We start from the raw sequence: 11,234 nt of genomic DNA, 5'->3' as shown, positions 1-11,234 counted from the left end.
GCCAGATGCTCCTGAGGCCATCTCTTCTAATTGTAATTCCTCAGTTTCTTCCTCCCCTGCCTGTGGCAGAGAGGCAGCTTTTTCCTCAGATGGTAAAGTAGGCACAGATGATCTGCGTGCCTGTGAGGCTGCAGTTACAGTTGTTAGAGTTGTTTGTCTGGTTCTTGGTCCCCCCTTTCTTTTTGCGCCACTCATTCCAAAGTTATCTAAAAGTCAAGGTCAGGCTGAGTTCCCATGAGAAAGCAACGGCCCAGATGGTAACAGTCATACAGGAGGCCGGGAAATAGAAAGTAAAATAAAAGTCTCTGTTGTAAATTCCAAATCCTCTAGGGGGAGTTTGTAATAGTTTTGAGGAAGAAATAAAATTCAGTCCAGTACAATTAATAACTGTTTAAAATTCAAAGTCCAAAGCCCTCACAAATAGTTCCCAGCAGAGTCAGAATTTGCTGTTAAACAATGACAGTGTTTCAAATAGTGCTAGCTGGTATTCTCAATGTTTCAAAATAGCAGGTTCTCAGATTGTTTCAAAGTTCAGATTCAAAGTAACCATGTCAGCAGACTGACAGTTCAGTTGCACAGGCAGCTCCAGCACCTGGGTTTCTTGCTTGTAATGTAAATCCCATAAGAAGAAGATGTCACCATGCCAATAAGAAACAAAAAATCCACCATTCACAGCTCTAAATCCACTTAATATAAAGTTCAATGGGTGCTCAAATCAAGTAGCTCAAAAAGTCTCTCTTTACCTTCACTCTCCAGCTCTTTGCTTTGATATTCAGTGGGAGCGGAAGACGGACTTCCTGCTTTTCGTCTCTCCGCTTTCGGCCAAATTCAGTTTAAATTCAAATCTCCAATAAAATATGATCCTTACTCACGGGTTGTAGCTTTTTCAACTCCAATTTTGCAGGAAAAGAGGTCAGCGCTCACCGGCAGCAGCAGCGCGGCTTCACTCCGCAGATCGTGAACCGACTCACAGCACCGCAGCCCCCTCCACCGATCCAGAGCCCCTTACGGGGTTCCTTCAGCGATTTGGGGGTCGCTCCTGGTGCCCGCCGAGTCTCAGGACCACAGGCTCTTGCTGCCTGTGGGTCTCCAAAGCGGGTCTCCGTTTCGCCGTAACGGACGACCCTTTTTCTGCGGAGCTTCCTCCTCACAAAGGAGAAAGGACCGCCATTGCCGTTCGCGCAATGGCGCTTTCTTCTAGGGGTTTTGGACTTTTGTGCGGTGCTTGGTGCAACATTGTGACGGGGCGAGGGGAGTTCTAGTGTGGCAGGGTTCCTTTGAGGTCATCGCCTCGGGCTCTACGTCTCTTACTCGGGAGTAAGACTTCGTTCATATGCCCCCCCCCCCCATTCCGTAACACTCTTCATATGGACTTCATGGAGTGTGCACTCTTGCAGGGTCTGCTTCCAGAAACTACTATTGCAGATGTAGATATTTTGGCAGAAATGGTTTACAAATATGCACGATGGCAAGCAAGCAGGCAGACAGGAACAGTTACAAAGCAACCTTGGTCCTGCCTAGCCTGGAAGCCGTTTCCAACTAGTGAACTAGAAACCTTTCAGCAACCTTTACAACCATCTACAAACCCCGAAGTTTGTAGGATTCTCTTCTTTCAGCTGTATCTTGGCTCTGTGCTCGCAAGTGTTGTAGTGACTTTCAGGTAACTTGGAAAGCATGGTAATGATGCCTTGGTTCTGAAGAATATTTTCCCCAGTCTGACTTAGTTATCCAGGTGATGATTCAGCTAGATGTTGTACACGCTGACCATATTCCAGAAGGGGTTGGTTGTCTTGGCCTTGCTTTGGCTTACTGAGATCTGTCTTCTCCCTATAGGTGCTCATTCTAAAATGGATAATTGTAACGTTTGACTTCATTGATCAGAAGGAAAATATGAATGCTCTCTATGGTTTCTTCTTCCGCTTCTTACAATATGAGAAATTGGTAAGATAAAAAGGAATGTGTTATTTTGAAGGAACTCGCTTTTATTCTGACATTAACCCAAATCAAACAATAAAGAGTACTTTCCGACCACACAACAGGACACCATGGGAAAAGTGGGGCCTTAAATACATTTGAATCAAATACATTTGGAACAAGTGATGGTTACATTTAAGGAACATTCTCTAGGCGATGAGATTGGGGGGAAATACAAAAACCCATTCGGATACATTTGGATACATTTATGTCAGGGAACTGCCATCAGGGCCGGAGGGAGAGAGCGGGCTCCGGAGGAGTCCCAGAGAGCGTCCCGGGATGGGGAGAGGCAGCCCAGCTTCTGGGGAAGAGAATCAGTGTAGCACCAGTGGAGAAGGATGGCAGATGGGGGAATCGGCGAGGCGGTCCCATGACTCCTTGCCAGGGACCAGCAGGGAGAGTAAGGGTCCTCCGCTGCCTACACCCTCCTTGCGCAGAAGGCTTCCGCGCAGGGAGAGTAGGAGGAGACTAGGCGTCGGGACTTCCGGGTTGGCGCCTGCAGCAGTGGCTGAATTCCTCTGATCGGGAGGAATTTGCTCTGTGGAAACTGGGTCTGGCCGCCACGGTGAAGGCGGAGACCCACTAAAAATCACAGGCGGGAGAAGCCTGTGAACGTGGGATTCGGCTGGCACCTTTTGCACCTCCCCTACTCGCGGGGAAACCCAGTTTCGGGGATCCGGAGCGACGTGGGGTGAGTGGCGCGGTGCTTCGAATTGACTGCTTCTTTCACGGAGTGAAGCCGCATTGCTGTTGCTGGAGAGCGCTGACTTTTTCCTGTGGACAATTTGATCTTAAAACAACTACCCGTGAGTAGAACGGAAAATTGGATTTTTATACGTCTTAATTTGGTACCGAAACGGGGAGGTTTCAAATAGGAAGTCTGCCTTCCCCTTTTAGTAAATAGACTGAAGCAAAGAAGTTGCAAGCTAAATTTTGGATCGGGCAAGCCTGCAGGAGAGAGAGTGAAGAAAGATAAATTACCACCGCTCTGAACCTGGAAACGGGATGCCAGTAAGACTGACGTTTTGGGAAAGTTCATTGACTGTGAATAAAACGTTTGTTGACAGATAGCTAAATAAGGGAAATACATTGTTTCCATTGTTTCCTTCTGCGTTTAAAAAGGAGTAAAAGTAACTGAAAATTGAAACTAATTTTATTGCTTGAACCATGCTTAAAAGGATTGATTCAAATAGAAATTGTTTCCCTCTAGAGGGACCCTCTGAAACTGTTACAAGAGTCGAGCTGGGGGAATCTCCAGCTGCAAGATAAAAAAACGTGAGAACCAGGGATTGACCTTGGATTGGTAAGAATGTCGACAGAAGAAGCCTTAGTGATTGCATTATGCAAGATAAGTGCTTCATTGGAACAGCTCCTTAAGAAGACAGGTGTGATGACTATCAAAATTGATAACTTGGGACATAAAGTGACTGATTTGGAACAAAAAATGAACATCTATACAGAAACTATTCAGGAATCGATTCAGGAATCTACTTTGACACGGCAAATTGTGGAGAAGGCGAGGGAGAAAGTTGTTGTTGAACCTAAAGTAATACAAGTGGAGAGAGCCCCAGCCTTACAGAGGCAATTTGATGAATATAAGTTGTTGCCTTCTATGACTGAATTTAGAGAAAGTCAGAATTTGAGGATTGGAGCCTTGCTTGGACTGGAGAAGGAAAGTTGGATAGATTCCCTCATGCAGGGATGTGCTGACCTTTGGGATGTGGACTTGGGTCGGGAGGAGATTGGAGTTGTGGGGACCTTCAGATCTGGAGGGATTTTGAAACACATCCTGAAATATCTGACCTGTCGAGAAGGAATAAAAACATTGTTAGGTTGGAGCTTCCCCGAGATCTACTCTTCAGCATCAAAGTAAGGAAATTAAGAAGAAGATCAGCAGAAGACAAAGTAAAGGGCATGTATAAATATGAAGAAGATCTGCAGAAGGGACTTGGAAAAGAGTTAAGAGCCTCGGACAGAAGATCACCAGGTTGATGGACCATATGGAATTGACAGAAAGGACTGGCAGAATCCGAGACCAGGGAGAAGAGACGGTGGAAGAAGATTGGAAAAAAATTAAAGTTTATTTATAGAAATACTGTAAAATTAATGTGTGTTAGAAAAATGTTGGAATGAAATTATATGGCTTTAGTAGAAATGTTATAAGGAGTTAAGTACAAATAAGTATTATAGTATTAGTGGAAAATAAGGTTAAAATAAGTCAAGGTAATTATATGACAGAAAATAGAGAAAGATGGAAAGGAATTGCTGAAACAATTAACAGAAGTGGAATACAAAAAGGGAGGTGAGAGGAGGTCGATGAAATGAGGGAATGAAAGCTAGGGCATTGAAACGGTATGATGTATGTTTTTAAATTGTTTTTGCTTTGTTTTGTTTAGTCTAATGTGTTAATGTTGTGTTGTGCATTGTTTATATATTGTATTGTATTGTGTTTTCCTTTTTTGTTTCTTCTTTTTTTTCTTCTCTTTTTCTTCTTTTTTGTAAGGTTTAAAAGTAATAAATATTATTTTAAATAGGAGGAGACTAGGCGTCAAAGAGCTTCTTTGCTGGAAGAAGTTCAAGAAACGCCCACTGACGGATTCTGCCAGCGATTGAGACAGCCACGGGTGAGTGGCTGTCCGGACAGAAAAGGTTCACTCAGGCAACCCAGCCAGGTGTTGCACCGGTTTACGCAAGAGCAACCCCTAGAACCATTACAGCAATCCGTCAGTCCCTGATGTTGCTTGTGTGCAGCCCCGGAGAGGCAGCACGATGAGCCAAACAGCGCCGGCTGGAGGGACAGAGCAAGAAGCCAAGGTGCGAGGTCTGGTCGAGAGGAACCGAGACCTGGAGGCGCATGTCGCTACCCTGTCCGCGCGGCTGGAGGAGAGACGGGCTCAGGATGCACAGGTCAGAGGCACCCCGATAGGGAGGAAGGTCCCGGGGCTGGTACATAAGTTTGGTGGAAAGCCCCAGGACTACAATGCCTTCCGAACGGAAATTCAATACGCTTTGGATTTGCAGAAAAATGACTTTGCGGATGACGGGGAGAGGGTGGCTTACGTTGTTGGACATCTGCAGGACGGGGCGCGCGAATGGATCAGGCCCCTAATGGCGACGCAGAATGATGCATTGAAAGATCTTAAGAAATTCTACCAGGCGATGGACGTGATGTTCTCCAGCGAGGTGGAGCAATGCGTGACGCGGAGGGAGCTGATGAGGTGCAAGCAGGGGGGCCTGTCCGTCAGAGACTACTGGTCACGTTTTGCGATGTTAGTCCACAAGCTCGGGTGGGATCTGGACTCTGAACCAATACAAATGTTGCTTGAGGCGGGTTTGGACCCTGGACTGAAAGACGAGCTGTCCCGAGCGCCCCGCCCGTGGTCGATGGATGAACTCACAAAGGCTGTGCTGGCGATCGGAGTACGCCAAGAAGCGCCGTCTCAGGAGAAGCGGGAGATAAGGGGAGAACGTTTCCATGGCAACCGCATTCCGGAGATGACGAGGGAGCCTTCCCAGGCGGCGGAGCCGATGGAAATTGATGGCGCGCGCGCGCGAAGTTTCAAACGCCAGCAAAAGCCGGAAGAGGGAGGAGAAGGAGTGGAAAACTACCAAGAAGTGTTTCCTCTGTCAGCAACCGGGACATTTTGCAAGGGTCTGCCCTCAACGGAAAGCCTGGCAAGGCATGATGGGGACTACAGACCACGACGAGAAGGGGGAGGCGGGGCCGGTGCAGGGAAACGACAAAGCCTGGCTGCCAACCAGTGGGGGCAGCAGCCAGGCCAGCAACCAATAGAAGTGCCCCAGCCTGACCCACCCAGGGCAGCTATAGCCATAGAGGTGGTGCTAGAACTCCCAAATGGGCACCCCGTCAAAGTGGAGGGGCTGCTAGATTCTGGCAGCTCGTGTAATTTCTTCAGCAGAGATTTCGCTCTGGAGCATCAGCTCCACCTGTTGCCACTAGATTTTCCCTTGCAGGTGAACACCATCGATGGCAGGGAACTCCTGGGAGGGGAAGTGACACACCAGACACCGCCAATGCGAATGAGTGTCTCCAGGCACACGGAAACCATAGCCTTTCATGTGGCCACGCTGGCAGGACCCCCAATAATACTGGGAATGAGCTGGCTGGCAATACATGACCCAGTAGTGTCATGGCATCAGCGGTCGGTCACCTTTGGGTCAGCTTACTGCTTAGAACACTGTCTGGGAGGGAAGGAACCAAGGATGACTGTGGCCAAGGTGGCTGGGGCGGCCTTGGAGCAAAAAAGGGAGGTGCCACCACAATATGCGGATTTGAAGGAGGTCTTCAGCGAGAGGGAGGCAGACAGACTGCCCCCCCCAGACCATTTGACTGCCAAATTAACCTGCTTCCAGGGGCTCAGTTACTGGTGGGTAAGCTGTATGCCATGTCTGACCGGGAGATGCAGGAGTTGCGGCAGTTTATTGACAAGAACCTGAAGAGGGGTTTCATAAGGGAATCCAATGCGGTGGGGGGCAGTCCCGTGTTCTTTGTGGACAAAAAAGAGACTAATCAGCCAAGATTAGTTGTGGATTACAGGGCCGTAAACCTGGTGTCAGAAACCGTGACTTTCCCAATGCCCAGGATTGACGATATTTTGACACGTGTGAGGCAGGGGAAGATTTTTACCAAGCTGGACCTCAGGGGAGCATACAATCTGATCAGGATAAGGGAGGGGGACGAATGGAAAACGACCATGTTCACCCCCCTGGGGGCTTTTGAGTACTTAGTCATGCCATTTGGATTACAATCGGGGTCCACCTGCTTTCAAGCCTTCATGCACCATGTGTTGGGGCCCCTGCTGTACAAGAATTGCGTAGCCTTTTGGGATGACGTCTTGATCTATTCGGACAATGAAACGCAACACGTCAGAGACGTCAGGGAGGTGCTACAGAGATTGAAGAAGTATCAGTTGTGGGTCAAGCTGGAAAAATGCCAATTCCACGCCAGGGAGGTCGAGTTCCTGGGGTACAGGTTGTCCGACAAAGGACTAGCCATGGATCCAGGCAAGGTGAAGGCAATGCTGGAATGGAAAGCCCCCCAAAAGAGAAAGGATGTCCAGAGGTTCCTAGGCTTCAGCAACTTCTACAGGAAGTTCATAAAGAACTTTGCTCACTTGACAGCGCCCATAACAGATTTTCTTAGTAGAAAAAAGATAAGATTCTGGAGAGAATAAAGGAAGGAGAGAAGAAATTGAGAGTGAAACCAAAGTCGCAGGACATTCTTAAAGAGATAAAGTTATATCAAGTACAATATATGAAAATGATGAACCAGGAAATAGAATGGAAAATTAAACAGATGAGACAAAAGACATTCGAATCGGCAAATAAATGTGGGAAACTGCTGGCTTGGCAAATGAAAAAAAGACAAAAACTCAATACCATTACGAATTTGGAAGTGGAAGGAAAGAATATACAGAATCCAGTGGAGATTAGAAAGTGCTTCCAGAGGTACTTTAAACAATTGTATACACAAGAGATGCAGAAAGAAATTGACATTGATCGATTTTTGAAAACAAATGGACTACAAAAAATCTCTCAAGAAAATAAGCTAATGCTGAATTACAAAATAACAGAGCAGGAGGTAGAAGGTGCCATTCAGAACATGCAATTGGGTAAATCTCCAGGGCCGGATGGCTTGACTTCAAGATATTATAGATCCTTGAAAAAATGGTTAGTGCGACCTTTAAAGGAAGTTTGCAATGAAATATTGGAAGGGGAAAAGGCACCAGAGTCATGGAAGGAAACTTATATTAAACTTATACCGAAAACAGAGTCTGAGAAGACACAGCTTAAGAACTACCGCCCCATATCTTTGCTCAATGAGGATTATAAAATCTTTGCAGATATTTTGGATAAAAGACTAAAAAAGGTATTAGTAGAAGAGATACATAAAGATCAAGCGGGCTTTCTCCCGGGCAGACACTTGTCTGACAATACGAGGAATATAATTAACATTTTAGAAAAACTACAAGTGAATATTAACACCAAAGCAATTTTGATATTTGTGGATGCGGAGAAAGCTTTTGACAATATTTCCTGGAGTTTTATGAAGAAGAATTTACAGGGGATGGGGGTTGGTCAAGGTTTTGGAAATGGTATAGGTGCAATTTATTCAGAACAAAAGGCTAAATTAATTGTCAATAATGTAGTGACGGAAGAATTTAAGATAGAGAAAGGAAAACGACAAGTTTGCCCAATCTCCCCATTGCTTTTTATATCGGTCCTGGAGGTTCTTTTAAATATGATTAGAAGGGACCAATTGGTTAAAGGTATACAAGTCGGAGCTAAACAGTACAAATTGAAAGCATTTGCCGATGATCTAGTATTGACATTACAGGAGCCAGAATCTAGTACTAAAATAGTATTGGAACTGATTCAAGAATTTGGTCAGGTTGCGGGATTCAAGTTGAACAAGATGAAAACTAAGGTTTTAGAGAAAAATCTAACAGTGACTGAGAGAGAGAGGTTTCAGAAGGAGACAGGATTAACACTGGTTAAGAAAGTGAAATACCTAGGGGTTAATATGACTGCCAAGAATGTGAATTTATTTAAAGACAATTATGAAAAATGTTGGATGGAAGTGAAAAAGGATTTAGAAATATGGTCAAATCTGAAGCTATCATTGCTAGGCCGAATTGCTGTTATAAAAATGAATGTATTGCCAAGGATGTTGTTTTTGTTTCAAACATTGCAAATTTTGGACAAAATGGATTGTTTCAAGAAGTGGCAGAGAGATATTTCTAGATTTGTCTGGCAGGGCAAGAAGCCTCGAATAAAATTTAAGATATTAACTGATGCTAAAGAAAGAGGTGGATTTGCCCTGCCAGACCTTAAACTTTATTATGAATCAGCCGCATTTTGTTGGCTGAAAGAATGGCTGCTTCTTGAAAATACTGACATCCTGGACCTAGAAGGTTTTAATAATGTATTTGGGTGGCATGCATATTTGTGGTATGATAAGGTCAAAGCACATAAAGCGTTTAAAAACCATATTGTCAGGAAAGCACTGTTTAATGTCTGGATAAGATATAAGGACTTGCTTGAAAATAAAACTCCAAGGTGGTTGTCACCAATGGAAGCGAAGGCTCAGAAAAAGCTCAATATGGAGGCCAAATGGCCGAAATATTGGGAAATTTTGGAACAAGAGGGAGATAGATTAAAACTGCAGAGTTTTGAAAAACTAAAAAACAAAGTGCGAGACTTGCTCCATTATTACCAAATAATGGAGGCTTACAATTTGGACAAGAAAATTGGCTTCCAGGTGGAAAAGTCAAAATTGGAAACAGAACTGTTAGATCCCAAAACTAAGAACTTGTCAAGAATGTACAACTTGCTGTTGAAATGGAACACTCAGGATGAAACGGTGAAATCAGCTATGATTAAATGGGCACAAGATGTTGGACATAATATTATGATGGCTGACTGGGAACAGTTATGGACCACAGATATGAAGTTCACGGCATGTAATGCCCTAAGAGAGAATATAATGAAAATGATTTACAGGTGGTACATGACACCAGTCAAGCTCGCAAAAATATATCATTTGACTGATAATAAATGTTGGAAATGTAAAGAGACTGAAGGTACATTCTTTCACCTTTGGTGGACATGCCCAAAGATTAAGACTTTCTGGGAGATGATCTATAATGAAATGAAAAAGGTATTTAAATATACCTTTCTGAAGAAACCAGAGGCCTTTATCCTGGGCATGGTCGGCCAATCGGTGCCAAAGAAGGATAGAACTTTCTTTATGTATGCTACAACAGCAGCAAGGATACTTATCGCAAAATATTGGAAGACACAAGATCTGCCCACCCTGGAAGAATGGCCGATGAAGGTGATGGACTACATGGAACTGGCGGAAATGACTGGCAGAATCCGAGACCAGGGAGAAGAGTCGGTGGAAGAAGATTGGAAGAAATTTAAAGTTTATTTACAGAAACATTGTAAAATTAAGGAATTTTAGAAGGATGTTGGAATGAAGCTATGTGGTTTTAGCAGAAATGTTATAAAGAATTAAGTAAAAATAGATGGTTAATTGGTGAGTGTCAGGGAACTGCCATCGGAGCCAGAGACAGAGGGAAGGCTCCAGAGGGATGCCGGAGAGGGTCCCAGTAGGGAGAGAGGCAGCCCATCTGCTGGTGAAGGAAATCAGTGTATCACCATTGGAGAAGGGGGGCAGAAGGGGGAATCGGCGAGGGGGCTCTAGGACTCCTCGCCGGAGGCCAGCGAGGAGAGCACGGGTCATCCGCTGCCCACACCCTCCCTGCGCAGAAGACCTCCGCGCAGGGAGAGTAGGAGGAGACTAGGCGTCAAAGAACTTCTTTGCTGGAAGAAGTTCAAGAAACGCCCACTGACGGATTCTGCCAGCGACTGAGACAGCCAAGGGTGAGAGGCTGTCCAGACAGAAAGGGTTCACCCAGGTAAACTAGCCAGGAGTGGCGACAACTTACGCACGAGCAACCCCTAGAACCATTACAGCAATCCGTCAGTCTCCGACGTTGCTTGTGCGCAGCCCCAGAGAGGCAGCACGATGAGCCAAACCAGCACAGCCGGAGAGACGGAGCAAGCAGCTGGAGTGCAAAGTCTGGTAGAGAGGAACCGAGACTTGGAACAGCATGTAGCTCTCGTGACGGCGCGGCTGGACGAAAGACGGACTCAGGATGCACAGGTCAGACCCACCCCCATCGCAAGGAAGGTACCGGGGCTGGTACACAAGTTTGGGGGGAAACCCCAGGACTACAATGCGTTCCGAACGGAAATAGAGTACGCTTTGGAACTGCAGCATAATGACTTTGCTGATGACGGGGAGAGGGTAGTCTACATTGTGGGGCATCTGGAGGATGGGGCGCGCAAATGGATCAGGCCCCTAATGGCGATGCAAAATGATGCCTTGAAGGACCTTAAGAAATTCTTCCAGGCAATGAATGCGATGTATTCCAGTGAAGTGGAGCAAAGTGTGACTCGGTGGGAACTGATGGGGTGCAAGCAGGGGAGCCAGTCACTTAGAGACTACTGGTTGCGCTTTGCGATGTTGATCCACCGGCTCGGCTGGAATCTGGACTCTGAACCGATTCAAATGTTGTTTGAGGAGGGGTTGTCCCCAACCGTGAAGGACGAGTTGTCCCGCGCGCCCCGCCCACAGTCGATGGATCAGCTGACCAAGGCTGTGCTTGCGATTGGAGTACGGCAGGAAGCGCGGACTCAGGAGAAACGCGAAGTGAGAGGGGAACGTTGCC

General features: G+C 45.9%; 2 long non-coding RNA genes across 2 annotated transcripts in view; one reads left to right on the top strand and one right to left on the bottom strand.

Annotated features, from left to right (window-relative positions):
- Window positions 1–11,234, bottom strand: part of LOC310836093 — a 382,060-nt gene that overhangs the window by 90,559 nt on the left and 280,267 nt on the right. The window lies entirely within an intron of this gene.
- LOC310836100 overlaps window positions 2,530–11,234 on the top strand; it is a 267,356-nt gene continuing 258,651 nt past the window's right edge. Inside the window, exon 1 of the long non-coding RNA XR_014559862.1 lies at window positions 2,530–2,838. This is a non-coding gene — a long non-coding RNA (uncharacterized lncRNA). The remainder of the gene's footprint in view (window positions 2,839–11,234) is intronic.

Source organism: Podarcis gaigeae (assembly GCF_964106915.1).
Source record: "Podarcis gaigeae genome assembly, chromosome: W".
Classification (NCBI taxonomy): Eukaryota; Metazoa; Chordata; class Lepidosauria; order Squamata; family Lacertidae; genus Podarcis; species Podarcis gaigeae.
This window is presented reverse-complemented; position numbering and strand designations above follow the sequence as displayed.